This window comes from Mastigoproctus giganteus, chromosome 7, assembly GCF_048544385.1.
Source record: "Mastigoproctus giganteus isolate SK-2022 chromosome 7, ASM4854438v1, whole genome shotgun sequence".
Taxonomy (NCBI): Eukaryota; Metazoa; Arthropoda; class Arachnida; order Uropygi; family Thelyphonidae; genus Mastigoproctus; species Mastigoproctus giganteus.
In genome coordinates, this window is record NC_143581.1 from 209,669,024 (window position 1) to 209,686,161 (window position 17,138).

Genomic DNA, 17,138 nt, shown 5'->3' on the forward strand with positions numbered 1-17,138 from the left:
GATTCGTTTGGCAGATGTAGAACACTCAGCTATCGCCGAGCATGTCGGGACAACCCGCCACGACATCGACCCGCACCGCGATGTCGTGGTTGTGGACAGGTCCCACCATTACCTAAAGCGCACCTGGTTGGAATCGTTAAATATAAAATGTTCGGATGCCTCTCTGAACAGGAACAGTGGTTGCCAAGTTAACCCCATCACAGAGGCAGTAATTCTATCCATAGACAAACGCTGGCCACGTCACCACCATATGTCACAGCCACAAACAATTAACCACGCGCCTCACGTACCATCCTGGCAGTGCACATCTCTATTCCAACTGCCATTCATATATTCAATCTAAAGAAGGCTGCCTCCCAGCCGAAAGCTTATTAATTATAATTCCAGTTTGCTCTGTGAAACAAAATAAATTTTCGTACACTTTCACTAAATTTCATCTATCTCCATGGTAACTACAAGTGGTCCCTAATTTCAGCTTTGTTTTAAACTGTGCAAGTAACCTTACAGTCTAAAGAAATCCTTGTGTAGTGTGAAAAAGTGGAAGTGTTTAATAGTGTAGCAGAGCGTTAAAAAGAAATCGCTCTAAAATTTGATATCCCTATCAGTAGGGTGTCAACCATTCTGAAAAACCGTGTTTCGATTTTCAAATCGAATGAGGAAACAGGATCCAGTCGGAACGTGCGAAATTATGCTTTTGAAATATGTAGATGAAGCAGGTTAAGTGGATGAAATTTATTCGAGACCAAACCATGCTGATATCAGTACTATTAATAAAAGAAGGCTTTTGAGTACGCATCTTTCCTGGGGCACGAATCATTAAGCCGGTTTTGGTTGGCTGGACAAATTTAAAGAGCGTCCTGGCTTACTCGAAAAAGTTATTTCTGATGAAAACAGTTTCAATCGAAGACCACACCATTGGAAAGAAAGTTTCGAAAAATATTGAGGATTACAAGTCCAAAGACATTCAATTGATAAAACAAATCTATTTTAAGTATTTGTCGAATAAGACACTGACTTGATAAAAAGGTGATAAAGTGTAGGCGGTAAAAGTAGTAAGGAGAAAATTGCTCTTGGTTGAAAATAAGACTGGTAATGAAAAACTGAAGCTTTCGGTAATAGGCAAACGTAAACAACCCCTATGTTTCAAAAGAGTAAAGTCGTTAAGAGTTTGACTACAACAAAAACCTTGGATGACAAGCAAAATTTGTTGCAGTGGATTTTAAATTTCGATAGAAAGATGACGAAAGAAAACAGAAAAATCGCGTTGATTGTCGACAACTGCCCTGACCACCTTCACTCGGTAATTTCGAAAACTTAAGTGTGAAGCTTGTCTTATTTCTGAAAAATTCGTCTTAACTGCAGCCAGCGCCAGATTTACATATAAGCTAAACAACCTACAGCTTAGGGCCTCACGTTCCAAGGGACCTCGCTCCATCTTAAATCTTTAAGATGGTCACAGGTGAACAGTAAGAGAGAAGGGCCTCATACATGTTACAGCTTGGGGCCACAAGCTTAAATTCCGGCCATGACTATCATTATCAAGAGTTATGATACACTACCGAAGGCTCATACTGAAAAAAAAAAATGAAACAATAGAAACCAACCTATAGATTTGGATGTGCATATCAGAGTTGGCGAAAGTGTGGAGTTAAGATGGGACGGAAAAAAATGATTTAAACAAATATTTAAGGATGTGTCGCTTAAGTTTCATCATTGCTGAGGAAGGAGGCAGACACCTCCGAAAGCTTCAATGTTTTTATCGCTTTTAAATTTATATTTTAATGCATTTTAACGTATTTACTTATTTTATCAGTTTTAAACGGTTGGCGTATCTGTTTAAATTTGTGGTAACAATGATTGAGTTGTTTCGCAAAAGCAAGTTTTGCGAAAATGCTAATTAACAAAGATTAAATACTAGAAGACATTGAGCAATCGTAGGAAGAGTTCCAAGCGAGGTTTGATCAGTGGAGGAATTTAGGAGTTGATAATGTTATAGTAGCTGAATATCCGAGTGACTTCAACATTTGAGCGTATTTAAAGAACTAGTGACAATATCGAAGATGAGTTGGATGAAAATTAGGGCAATATATTAAACCTTCCAAATAAATGTTGGAAGCATTTGAAACGATGCCTTCAGTGGGAAGAAAATGTAACAGAAAATCTGTTTAAAGTTTAAACAAAAATTCGAACATTTTTATGAACGGTGTACAGTAGAAACCAGTGTACAACAAAAAATAACCAAATATTTTGCGACAATTCTTAAAGGCCTACTAATATTTTGCGCATCATATACGTAGTCATTTCTTAATATGTATGTATTAAGAAATTGTTTTAAAGTGTTAGAAAATGTAACCATCACCACTTATTTCCCATCTTACTATATTTCTGAATTTTTCATTGTTGAAAAAGTTATTTCTTTATAACGAATTTAAGGGAGAAATCGATTTCGTTAGAGGTCCGACTACACTCACTGGCACTTGGAAAATGCATACAGTTGATTTTTCATCTCAACAGATGGAGACTGCAAGGAACTAATCTCTCCGGCACGAACGAACGTCGTAAAGTCTTTCATCCCACAAACAAAACGCCGCGTCTTGTTTGTGGGATGAAAGACGCGGGGACTGCCTCCCCACAGCACAGCCACCCCAAAACAAACCTCCCAGAACATCTTCTGAATTAAGACCCACAATGCAATGCCACAATTAACGTTAAAAATCACTGACGTCATAGCCGATACACAAAACGATTCGAAGTCCACATTCAACCCGAAAGCAACGGGGGACTCGGCCACGAGGAAATGTCACCGACCACTGAAACGCTCAGTTCGAAAGGTAAAAATAAAATTTCAAACTCATAATTTGACTAAATACTGTTAATTAAAATGTGTTGGGCTATTTGTCTTTAGTCAACTCAGAATCATGCTTGTGGCAAGCTGGAGACCAGCCCCCATCATCCTCTGTATATGGGCCTTAGATAGGTCACTGCTTATCTCCTCACTGTGGAAATAGGTAATCCGTATTGGAGGATGTGATGGCTCTTCCCTCATTATGAGACAATGGTTAAAGCTCTTGTTGACCAATCTTAATAATTCTGTAACATTTGCATTGATTTGTTGCCACCGTATATTAGTAGAAGTCCACAAACTTACTTTTTGAGCTATGCGCAGATGATTATACACATATGGGCAAGATGCCCAGGCAGAATTTCATTGTGGAAGCGCACTTAAATGGATATAGAACATGGACAATGTCCATAACAGTGGTCCCACAACAAGTGTTTGAATCCTTGTCAGTGATTGGAGGGGCTTTGTACTCCATGGCTGAATTGGAAGAAGATAGATTAGATTTCGATATTTTTATTAATTCAAACAAACTATCACTCAGTAAAAAAAAAAAAATTATTTTTCTTTAAGAAATTTAAAGATTGCAGATTCCATTTGATGGTGATAAAAATCGGAAATATGAACGTCAGAAGACGTCTGGGGGAACGAAAAGTAAAGATTTGTAAAAATTTAGTTTAATTTTTAAAACTAGCTGGTACTGTCAAGGAAATATCGTTAAGTGATTAATCTACATTGGAAATCGCCACAAGTTTTTCATCCCAGATAATGAAACTGCAGGCAATAATTCGTGATAAATGATCATTCATAACCTTCATGGAATTTGGGGAAGTTATTTGGAAAATTGTTTCCAAGTAGCCTTTTGGATGATGATTCTGGTAAACGATCACCAGGTTTTTCCGATGGAATGAAAACTGGCTTTGTGCAATATTCCAGCATTGCATGTCCGGTATTTCCATTGAATGTGAAAGGGTATTGCATAGATTCAAATATCCTCTTCCGAGAGGATAGAGGAGATTAATGGGATTGGCCTACATCACTAAGTAGTTCCCCCAGTTAATTCATTCTGGTAGTATTCAGAGGCTGAGGCAATTCAGTGCCTACTACCCAAAATCTGACATGCATTCGCGAATTTAGATATTGTAATTCGAAATAATGTTAATAATCCTAGTCACTACAACTGCAGAAAAGAGTTCTTAAAAATTAATCGCAAAGCTATTTGAGAACAGCCGGGAGACTCAAATTTCACACAGGAAGCGACTTGTGTGAAAATTTGGACTATGACTTAATTATTCTGCCGATGTAAAGCAAGGAAGTTGACTAAAAAACTTAATTACAGTTCTACAGTAAGAAATTTTACTGTAAGCCTACGTATTTGAAATTTGCATTTTCTCATGAATATAACATACTGAGCTGGGCATGCACAAGATAGCAACTAATTATGCTGAATATTAGTAAGTAGTTGTTAGGGTGCAATTGAATTTTTATGGAGGCGATATTAATGGGCAATTATTCAAATAGAAAATTATCCGTATTTTGGATCTTTATTATGTAGACCTAAATAAGGGCATCGCAAGTGCTAGGGGCGGTGCTTATTGAAGTAAAAAAGGGACGCATGTCACGTAATTAGCGAGTGACAAAATCAGTGCTCCCCCTTGTGCAGTTAAGGCAAAGTTAGCACTAGTTCCAAACATAGCATTTTATTATCAGCAAGATTTATAAATAGTAATTGGAAAGTCATTGTGAGTAGAACACCGAATTATATATTAGTCACAAACAGGAATTTAATTATACAATCATTTGATTAATTCAAGAGTACTTTTCCACGGTATAAAGTTAAGCTATACTCTAGTTTCTGGGTACCACTTGTCTCCGCGTTGTGGGCATGGTCGAAAACGGGGTTATTACCGTGAAAGAATAGTTTTTCTGATTGGATATGAATTCCTTTTTATTTGGAGGGAAATGCAAAGTTATCATTTGCACGTGTCTCTTGTTTGATCGTTGCCATTATACTGCTGTGTTCTTATGCGGTTAGATAGTTTTCTGTGGTACGTGTGGTTGTTTTGCTTAGTGCATTTGCTATCGTCATTGTGTTGCTTTTGGATATTTTTCTGTGCTCCCATCGCGTATTATTTTCCTTTACTCGTTGTTCCTTGTTCAGCCCCAATGGAGCGAGTGACTGCAAAATTGTATAGTTAGAAAAAAGGCTGGCTGTGATTGAATGGTGTACGAGTATCAATTTGATAGCTTCTGAGTACAAGCGTTCTTGGTGTGGACGTTTGAGATTGGCCACACAAAAGTAGATTTAAGGATGGTTTTGAGTGGGTCTGCAGGAAGAAAGACTAATGCTCATGTTAAAAAAGGTCTGTACGAAAGGATTGTAGTTGTCTGAAAGTAGGTTAAGTATGATTGAGTTGCTTCTCACATTTTCTGTTGTGAAGACTGAATTTGTTATACATGATGAGTGGGAGTCAAACCATGGTGTGACTGAGTTTGTCGAGAGGTTACGTAGAGCTGTGCGTGAAAGAGTAGTATGATTGGCGGTGTAGAAGTTGATGAGAGCAAATTTGGTAAAAAGTACAGAGGTAAGAGTGAATCGGCAGTGGGCGTTTGAATGAGGTAACGTCACTTTTTCATGGGTTGTTGAAAAAAATCGGAGTAAAGTTCTCCTAGACATCGTTAAGACTTCCTACTGAAATCCAGTTAACGGTACACCCTTCTAAATGGCTGTAAGAAGCGGAGGAAAGCAGTGATTGACAGGTTGTGACTGCCCACTCACTGCATCCCCTCTTCGTTTCGGGCGGATATCACGTGACACGACGTCACGAGCGCTAAATGCGAAATTTGTTGCGTATACTTTCATTTGAAAGCATTCTGGTGTGTCCGGTGCTCTGCTGCTACTTGCCTCGTGGTCCTCAGTTTGTCTTTATCGCATTCCATCCTGCAGGTAAACTGTTTGTTTTTTGCTGCCGGATTTGCCGTCGCATTTTTTATTTCTTTGTTTAGTCCCAATGGAACGAGTGAGTGCGAGAATGCTGCATGGTTTGGAAATTAACGGATGTAAGGCTGTGGTTGGATTGTGTACAAATTTCATTGCTTCTCAGTATAAGTGTTTTCGGTGTGGATGTTTGAGGTTGGCCGAGCGAAAAGGCGTTACGGATGGATTTGAGTGGGTGTGCAGGAAGGGGCTGATCTTCATTAGGCTAAAATACGCAAATCCTCATCAGGTTAAAGTACGCAAGGGATCATGGTTTTCTGGAAGTAGATTAAGATCCTCGCCCATTATTGGGTGGAGAAGATACCATGTGAATGTTTTGGGTGAGATTGGTGCGAGTCGAACCATGGTTAGTGACTGGCGCAGTTTTTGTAGAGGCGTGTGGAGCTGTGCTTGAAAGGAGTATATGATATGCGGCAAGGGTACGGTGTTTGAAATTTATAAGTTTGGAAAGTAGAACTGGTGTTTGGTGGGATTGAACGAGGAACATCACGGTATTTTTTCAGGGTTGTTGAAAATAGGAGTGAAATCCTCCTTGATATTAAGACTTCCATTTTGCCCGGAACAACTATTGTTTCCGACTGCTGGAAGATAAAAGGTTTAAGCATATAGCAGTAAACCAACTCGCTTTATTTTTGGACCCTGAAACTGGAGTAAACACCAACAGCATCAAGGGAACGTGGAGTTCCATTAAACAGCAACTGCCATCTAGAAAAGTGTATGGTTGGACTCTTACCTCGAAGATAAGTGGCGGCATATGTACTCTGGCAGCGAAAACCGAACGATGGCTTTCCTGCAGGGGATTCGAGAGATAAAAAGCCTGCAGGACAGCATTGATGAGTTTTGTATTATTTTCACATATCATTAACCTAGTATTGTGTTAGTTATGCCAAGTATTGTGTCGGTTAAGTTCTTAAAAAAAGATTCTATTGTCATTTTGTGCTTATGCAAAGAGGAATTTTATTGTTCATTGCACGTGTTAATCGACTTTCATGTGTTGAGTGAAAAATGGTTAGGTTTTAAGGCGACTTCTGTGGGTATTCGGCAAAAACCGGTCGTTTGCATGTCTTATTACTTTGTGTTAACTCTAACATGTTACGTGATATTGTCTTCCCCGGAAGAAATTGCATTTATGTTAGTTTGCTCCGAAAAAAAATTCGCCGTTTTGCCGTTAATTTCGTTGTTTTTCAGCTCCGACATACTGGTATATCACGTGACATCCGCTACGTGCAGTCGTCCAGAAGAGGGGAACGCAGTGAGTGGGCGGAGTTACGAACCGTATGTCTACTTTCCCCCTCTTATCTAGGCCATTTTGTAATGGGTACGTTCTCTGGATTTTACCAGACCCATTCGTTTTCCTCATTCGGGATCCGACAGTGTCATGAGATGCCCACGTGGAGAGGGAAAAAGCAGTGAGTGGGAGGTGCCTTCACCTGCCATCATTCTCTCCAAAGTAGGGAGGTGTACCCATAATCTTGAGTATAACTGGGGTTTTTCAGCGCTACGATACAAATCGTAGCTTTTGTTGCATCTCTAGTCATTTAGAAGCAATATGCATTAAAGATTTCCCAAGGAACATTGCCAACGAACATGAGCAAAGCCTAGAGTTCAAATTAAAAACATTTTTCACAAAGTAAAGATTTCTCAAAGGGAATTGCATAGAAAAGATTCCTTATTGAAAGATTAAATCTAAGAGGCTCCAAGGTAATCTCACAGTTACTATTTCTAGTGCGAATTAGTTATGTTCGCTTAAATGACAGTTGGGGACCAATAATTAGTCATTGAGATCCATCTGTTTTAGCAATAACATTGCAGCTGCTTAATATCAGATTTTTAAACTATTCTCTGCAAATAAACTACGCTCAGGAGTGCCCACTGATAAAGACCCTACTCTGACGCCTTCCACACCTAGCAAAAATTCGATTTTGGAAGGCTTAGTGTTTCCTATTACATTTCCGGAAAAGAAAACTTCATTAGCTCCTTAAACACTTTCTGGCAGATGCGATGAGGTGTTTGAAAGATTATAATTCTGTAACAGCCGTTATAGGGGTACTATCCAATGAACGAAACTTAATTACCGAAAGTTCGTCCTGGTCCATGCAAAGCACAGATTAACCAGTTATTTATTAAATGCTGCACATTTATTTACTTGGAATGAGATGCCATAATGATCCATGTACTTGGAAATTAAACTGAAGTTAATTTTAATGTTCTATGAAACTGGCTGAATAAACAAACTGCTCATCTCTTCCACAACACTGGCGAGAGCCTAATTATAGACTGAAGGAACCAAGCTAACTCTTTTCCACTGAGCTTACTTTACTTGTTTGTGGTCTGCACTACTTAATTTAAGAGTGGCGTACTCAAATTGAAAGTCGGCTTTCAATTAACTTTATCACAAAGCAACAATCAAACTTCAACCTTTAGCACACCCTTAAATTTTCAGCTACCTAAGCTAATTACATTTCGGCTATACCCAGAACGTGTGCACCTCCGAGTACTTCGATGAAAGCAAGGAAGACAGCAGTGATTGACAGGTGGATGTCATGCGAGAGTATATGGTTGTTTGAGATTGTAGCAGTAAATGAGAAATTTATGGTTTGAGTGTTGTTTGCAACTGCTTGGTTTATCTTGTTCTGGCTATGCTGCATCGTTGTGGTAACCCTTGTTTTTTCGTTGGGTGCCGTTGTCATTTTTTTCCCTTGTTCAGTCCCAACTAAATACGTGAATGCGGAATTGTTGAATGGTTTGGAAAAGGACGGATGTAAGGCTGATTTACTGGTGTATGCATGTGAAATTGATTGCCTCTGAGTGTCACCAGCATGGATATCTAATGAAATTGGCCGAGCGAAAGGACAGTACGGATGGATTTGAGTGGGTGTGTAGAAAAGAGGGGCCAATCCTCATCACGTTAAGAGATCTGCACGCAAGGGATCGTGGTTTTTTGAAAGTAAATTAGTATGATTCGGGTACTGCTTATCACCTATTTTTGGGTTGAGAAGGTACCGTGTGAGTTGGTTATTCATGAAATGAGTTAATCAAACCATGGTGAGTGACTGGAGCTTTTGTAGAGGTTTGTGTGGATTTGTTTGCAAGAGAGGAGTATGATAGGCGAGGTGGGTGCTATTGTTGAAATTAAAGTTAGACAAAAGGAAGTATGAAAGAGTGAATTTTTCAGGGTCATAGAAAATCTGAGTAAAGCAGTCCTCCTGGACATAATTAAGATTTCCATTTTGCCCGGTACTACTGTAATACCGGACTGTTGGTAGTCTGATTTTCTGGGGACAAATGTTTTAAGCATATAGTAGTAAACCACTCTTCATTTCACTGACCCTGAAACTGGTGCTAACACCAACAGTATCATGGGAACATGAAGTGCTATTAAACGGCAATTGCCATCGAGGACTGTAGATGGTCAGTTTGGCTCCTACCTTGCAGAATGTGGTGGAGTAGGCACCCTGGTAGCGAAAATCTAAAGATGGAATTCTTGAACGCAGTTCGGAAAGTATACCCACCTTCAAGGCAGGACTGATAAGGTGAGTTTTGTTATTGTTTAGTGGAAAAAAAAAAATTACGTGACTTGGAGGGATTCAAGCAAAAAACCGGTCGTTTGCTTCAGTAGTTTGCTGCTCTATCAAAAAAAAAAAAACTTATGAGGTGATTTTTGTTTGCAAGGCAAAGTTTGGGGCAGATTCAAGCAAAACAAGTGCTTTTTTGTTTTGGGTTAGGTTAAGGTAATCGAGACAGATTGAAGCCATTTTATCGCCGAAGTAAGGAGGGTGATCAGATTCTGTAGTTTCGCAAAAAAAAAAAAGCATTTTGGACATTGTGTAGAAAGAGTAATTTCACTGTAAAAGCATGTGCATTGTCCGGTGATGGTGGGTTGCAAAAGTGATGGTTTTATCATTAGCCATATGATGCAAGGAAGCCTGAGGCTTATACTGCAGCAGCCAAAAAAAAAATTAAGTTACTCTGAGAGAAGTAAAGGAATCACCATGAAAGAATGATATCCAGCTCAGGACTCTGGGTTTGCCAAACCCATACTTACCAGATGGGAGCCCCTGGGGTTATGAGACAGGAGCCCTGAATATTGTTTTGACTTCTCAATCTACAAAAGACATTTTTGGATTGATAACGCCATTTCATCGTTAGCGCATGTGGGATCGTTTTGTTTGTTTTCAGCTCCGACGTATCGATGTCATGTGACATTCGCGTGTAATGAAGGAATACGCAGTGAGTGGGCGGAGTGACAACTTGTCAATTAAAGCTTTTCTACTCCCACCCATTTGAGGGTGCACTGTTTTGGAGTACATGTATTACCTAATATTTAAGTGGGTTAAAAAATTGAATAACACTAATCAGTTAAAACTGACGTTTTCATTATTGGATGTAATAATGACTCAATTTCTTAAAATACCTCCTTTAAGTTCTTATATACTGGTAGCTTTCTTATTTCAAGAAGAAATGTTACTCGTAGTCTAAGTTTTAGTAGCAATCAAGGATTTAAAAAAAGGTTAGTGAAATCAGGGGTCGAATTTGGAATGTTAACATTTAGCAAGAAAAAAAGAATTTTTTGTATCAAAATCTTATCCAAAATATGACAACATTATATACCAGTTGAGTTAAGGGCCTTACGCCAATATATGGTACACCCTTGTAATTGGCTGTCAGAACGGGGGAAATCAGTGATTGACAGGTTGTCACCCGTCAGAGGGGATGCAGTCACTGACTGTATCCCCTCTTAGTTTCACGCGGAGGTCACATGACACGACGTCACTGGAGCACTAAATGCGAAATTCGTTGCGTATTTTTTTTTTTGAATGCTGGTTTCTACTGTGTACGGTGCGCGGCTGCTAATTGCCTCGTGGTCCTGAGTTTGTCGTTATCCCATTCCATCCTGCAGGTAAACTGTTTTTTGCTGCCGTCACATGTTTTTATTGTATTTGGGGCGAGTGAATGCGAGAATGTTGCATGGTTTGGAAAGGGACTGATGTAAGGCTGCGGTTGAATGGAGTGTGAATTTGATTGCTTCTGAGTAAGTGTTTTCAATGTGGATGTGTGATGAGATTGGCCGAGCGAAAGGACATTAGGGATGGATTTGAGTGGGTGTGCAGAAATAAATCCTCATCATGTTAAGAGGTCTGTACGAAAGGATCGTAGTTTTCTGAAAGTTAATGATTGAGGTCCTTCTCACCATTATTTGGCAGAGAATGGTACGGTGTGAATATGTTTTGAGTGAGATGGGTGCAAATCAAACCACGGTGAGTGACTGGCGCAGTTTTTGTCGAGAGGTGTGTGTGCAGCTGTGCTTGAGTGAAAGGAGTATGATAGGCCGCGAGGGTGTTGTGGTTGAAATTGATGAAAGGGGAAACGCAGCAAGTTTGGCAAGAGGAAGTATAATAGAGGAAAAAGAGTGAATGGACACTGGGTGTTTGAACGAGGCACATCACTGTTTCTTCAGGGTTGTTGAAAATAGGAGTAAAGTCCTCCTTGACATCATTAAGATGTCCATTTTGCCCGGAACAACTATTGTTTCGGGCTGCTGGAAGTCATGATTGTCTGGAGGATGGAGGTTTTAAGCACATTGCAGTAAACCACTCGCTTCATTTTACCGACCCTGAAACTGGAGCAAACACCAACAGTATCGAGGGAACGTGGAGTGCCATTAAACGGCAATTGCCATCTAGAACAGTGGATGGTCAGTTCGACTCGTACCGCGGAGAATATATGTGGCAGCATATGCACTCTAGCAGCGAAAATCGGACGATGGCTTTCCTGCAGGGGGTTGGGGAGATATACAAGCCTACAGGCCAGGACTGATGAGGCGAGTTTGATTTGTATTATTTCACGTATCATTGTGTCGTCCGTTGCGTTCTTTCAAAAAAAAAAATTCTATATTGCCATTTTGTACTTGCAAAGAGCAATTTTATTGCTCGTTGCACTTATTGACTTTCGTTTCTGTTTAGCAAAAAAAAAAGTTTTTACGCGACTTCGGGAAGGATTCAAGCAAAATTCAGTCGTTGGACGAAAAAAAATATATATAATGGGAGTGACGTTTTTAATCGACTTTCATTTGTGTTTAATGAAAAATGGTTATGTTTTCAGGTTACATTTTTACGGGACTTCAGGAGTTATTTGCCGAAAATTGGTCGTTTACTGCGTCTCATTTTTGTTTTGAAAAAAAGTGTTATTTTTATAATTATTTTGGTTGCTGCTCCGAAAAAAAAAAAAAAAAAAAAATTGCCGTTAATTTCGTTGTTTTTCAGCTCCGCCATACTGTTATGTCGCTTGACATTCGCCACGTGCAGCTGTCGAGAAGAGGGGAAACGCAGTGAGTGGAGTTACGAACCGTACGTCACTGCTTTCCTCCTCTTCTCGACGTAATTTTCAAAGGGGCACCGTGTTCTGGAGTTTTACCAAGTTACGGTTAATCAGAGCTGTGTAACAGCCGAATTAGGGTGATTACACTTTCCCAAGGAAACAACGACTTGCGAATTCTAAAGAAATTTGGGGGATAGCATTTAATAATCTACATATTTAATAATAAAATTAGAATACAATACTGCAAACATTTTAAGAATATAAAATTCATGAATCCTGGGCTGACAGAAAAACATTCAGAGAAGTATCCTAAACCTATTAGGGATTATCTCCACATGCTTTCCAATACACAAGTCTTTAATCCTCGAGCATGCTAGACACTCGTTTTTTAGAGTGAAATAAATTCACATATTATTAACAAATAAAATTACAATTATAATAGTAATAAGCTGACGTTTATTATCATTACTACTAGGAGTAAAGTAGTTGCATGTGGACGGAAAGGAAAAGACAAGTGCTTAACAGTCACTTATTAAAAAAAGTAATTTTTTCTATTTTCCACAAGATCAACACTTTAAGGCTGAACAGCCCCTCCCTGCCACACAAGGCAGGGAAGTGCACGTCAGCGCATGCTCAAAACTTTACTCGCTTGAGAATCAGCAACATCGCTGGCTGGCAATGCTGGTGAAACAACCCCGAAACTCGATGTTCGCCGACAAAGTAAAGTAGTTCACAAGTATGCTCCAAATAAAGTAACAGACAGTCTCCGGGTTCAAAACAAAGCTTCGGAAAAAGAAACTGAGTACTTACATTTGCAACTATCAGTTAACCCTTTAACATGGAACTCACGTTGAAGTATGAAAATGCATCAGCAATGCTGCGTACAACCACCGACTCGTACTGTTTATCAAACTCTTCAGCGAAAATGATTCGGTTCCGAAATCCATTTATGCAGAAACATCCCAGTAGGTCTGACAGATTATGATGCATCTGCAAAGGTTCTTTAAACATTGGACACAATAGTATCTTGGAAGTTTGATCACTATTTCGGAGAGAGCACAATCTTTAGGCTGACGCGCATTGGTTTTTGGTGTTTCTTATAATCAGCAATAGTACGTGGACGTACTTACGGCGGTTCACACGAAAGAGAATCAGTGAATATCAATATCAGAGGGAGGGCAGCAAAGATATGACGCTCAACAGAACAATTTTCTCGTGAGAAAGTATTTTCACAAGCGACTAGGAACTGTTCCATCCAGTTTCGTAGAAATTTTCTATTTAGTAAATCTGTTTATAATCCGGGACAAGCACACGGTCAGAGGAGTTCACAAGAAACCACACCGTACTTAGCAGTCACGAGCTAGAACCCAGGTCACTCAAGGCACGTGCACTTGACCACTCGGCTACGGCGGCCAACCGATATAGCGTGGTTTATCCGGTTGAAGAATAATGTTGCAACTATTTTCAGCTAATTACAATGAATATTGGCTTCCTAAAACAAACTGACAAATATCAAAAGTTGAACTATGACTTCATTTACGAAGTAGTTGAAGCTGTTTTAGTCTCAAGACAGACTCGCTTCCCTTTTACTACAGCCACCTGTACTCAGGCAAATTCTGTCTATAACATACTAACTCCTACTAAAACTCCACCAGTCCTCCAATATAATTATCAAAGTGCCAGCAGCTCAAGACAACTGAAGCTGGAAACTACCTCATGTAACACATCGCCCAGCGACCTCCATTCTACAGCTTAATTCATATGCTTTCACGACAACTGCACTAACCACTACTGCTTTCCAACCCAAACAAACATCTTTCCTCCTTTTAAAAGGCATATTTCATGCCCATCGAAACAGCTGATTAAAGTTTGTGGAGCGCCATCAAGTGGAAATAGAAATGGTAACACGTAAAAAATTAAATTTCCATAGTATAATAATACAAACACGAGGGAGGGGAGGAGGCTTAGATTTGATGGATGAGGTTGTTACCATAATATGACAATTTTTTTTTGTAGTTTTGTAAAGAGCTCTCTGTTGTGTTAACGTGTATGCTGACTTTAATTAGAACTCACGTGACTGCCAAATACGGCGATGTTCTTGTATTTGCTATCTCTTCTGGCTCTATAGGTTCGCCGTGGAATACAAACAGAAATTTATTTATTTAATAATAATATTAGACATTAAAATTTGTGTGTATACAAGGTGTCCATAAAAGATCTGAACGATTTCATTCAGGAGAGCACCTGGAAGGAACCGATGGGAACTGACCGCTCTCAGAACAAGCAAGTGTCACTTTTTTCTATAGTAGTGAAGTCCATCTTGAATCCTTTAGAGAAAATTGTGTTAATATCGTCTTTAACTCGAGAGAGAGAGAGAGAGATTACTGATTTCAGATTTCGTTCTTTTCTAACTGTTCAACTAGATGTGATATAAAGAAACGGTTTAGAGGATAAATTACGAAACATAATTTATCCTTTAAAATTTCTGGCTAAGTCAGCCTCGAATCACCTTCTCCTCAGAACAGCTAGTCAAATGCAATACGTATTTTAACATATTGTATTTGACTCGGGAATATTCTCCATACGCGTCATGTTCTCGGAGTTCTAGGGGGTTCTAGGTAGATAAGGAATATGGGAGACCACATAAAGCGAGCAGATTTGGAGAAGGAAAAATGAAAACCATAATTATAAGTGCAAAATAAACATTATTTAGGAAATTTAAAATGCTGATTGTTTTTTTTCCTGTGACTTTCTTTTCATTCCATTTCTATAAAAAGCAGGATATTGATCAAAACATTTGCAACGTTATACTGACTGAAATAGAAATTAAACAAACAACTAATCGAATGAAAATATTATTGGAAACATTTCATAGTACTGCCTAGAAGAATTTTTCAAATATTTGACGGTTGACGACATGCTGGCTCATTATAATATGTTGGGTTTGGTTTTTTTTAATTTCTGCCAAGGCAGCTGAGGCCATAAAGCTTCAATATATAATGTTTGTGAAAAACATACGTCATATATATATATATTAATAAAAAAAATCGACCGATATTCACCTAACGTCTAGCAGCAAGAGAAAGCTTGTTTCAACCTCGGCACTGAGAATCTACACTAATCTGTCTGGGCTCCTTGTGTAATAATGGGACCTCATTATTTTACAAGTAAGATATAGCCTCATTATTGTCATTAGTATATATTATTATTAGCTATATGATGCAAGGAAGCCTGAGACGTATGCTGAACGAGTCAAAAAAAAATTCCCGAGTTACCCTGAGAGAGAGAGAGTCAAAAGTAGAAGGGGGAAGAAAGAGAAGAATGATGATATCCAGCTCAGTATCCTGGGTGTGCCAAGCCCATACTCACCAGATGTGAGCGCCTGGGGTTATTTGACCATTTAAATTGCTGGTGAGTTGCACAGCCACCACAATCACCACTCCCACACTGGGTGGAAAGGATTTAGTTTGAATTCCGTCAACGATGTGAGGAATTTTTATTGGCTTTCCTCACAAACGTAGCCCTCGTCTATAGAATCGGGTGGTGTTGAGAACATTTTGCGGAAATTGGGGGTGGTTTAAATAAACTCCTGGCTGAAGTGCGTCTTAAAATATTTAAGTTAAAGTTAACTGCAGCCATTATCAACCCACTGCAGGATGGAAGCCTGCTCAACAATTCATGCTGAGGGAAATGGACCATTATCTGCCACGCTGGTCCAGTGCGGGTTGGCAGATCAACCGTATTTAGCAGTCAGGGGCTTGAACCCCGGTCTACTCAAAGAGCGTATGCTACTGCACTGCCACTCCTGACCACTCAGCTACAGAGGCCGCTTAAAATATTTACAAATACTCAAATAATCTTAAAAATCATTACTTGGATCAAAGTGGTGATTATTAAGATCATCCCTTTGCCTAAGACCACCGAAATTTTCTTGAACATTACCCAATTTTGGTCACTACCTAATAGTGGAGACTGGATACTTCTGCTTGCTCAGATTAAGAACTTGAGGGGGCATAGGTTCAAATTGAGGGAAGACAGTTGTAGAATAGATTTGCGAAAGTTTGCCTTTAGCCAGCGGGTAGTTGGTTGCTGGAACAGACTTCCATCTGTTGTTCTGGAAATTGGTAGCTTAAATAAATTTAAGGCTGAACTAGATAAACATTTGAAGTGACCAGATGGGTGAAATGCGAAGGTTTTTTTTTTGGCTGATGGTTTCTTGCATCATATGCCTCAACTAATGCTAATTCATAATTGTATGAATTAATTAGCACTTAAATTATTTAATGGCACTACTCTTTGAAATACTTGGTATTTAAAATAAATACGATCAGTGAAACAATTGGACGTTATTATATTCTTTAAAATATTCATCACACTGTCCTATTTTAGTAATGAAAGTCTTAGTTGCTTCTAGAATTATTTTCTTGAATATTTGCATTTGTTAAAGATATCAGTTGCCCATACAAGAGAGAATTTAAAAATATCTGAGACCATTCTAATCACTTTTGGGAAAACAAATTCTCTTGCCTTTCTCTTTGACGCTAGTTACTTCTTTGAACACGTCCGACATAAATACATTGAACTCATAACACTTATTTATTTCGCCCAGCACAACAGGCCAGAGAAGATAAGCAATTTATGCACATATACATGGGCGAATTGTTTGCAGATAATTCTAATAACAATTATTACTGTTTTTTTGTGTCTGTGCCTTACGTGATCAAAAGCATAACTCCCCCACTTTTATCATCTGCCCTTCCACACCATTTTTAAATTCGAATTCTGCATCTTTGTATTTGAGTTACGCAGTTTCCGATATTCATATAATGCATTTGATGACTTTACCAATATTTTCAATTGATCAGGTTTATTTACTGTGCGTCTGGCATAGTAAATAAATCGGCATAAGCAAGTAAGTGTTTGCCTGTTTGTACAAACAGGTAAATGCAGTACTTACTTGCCAGTGATTGGTAGTATCTGTTG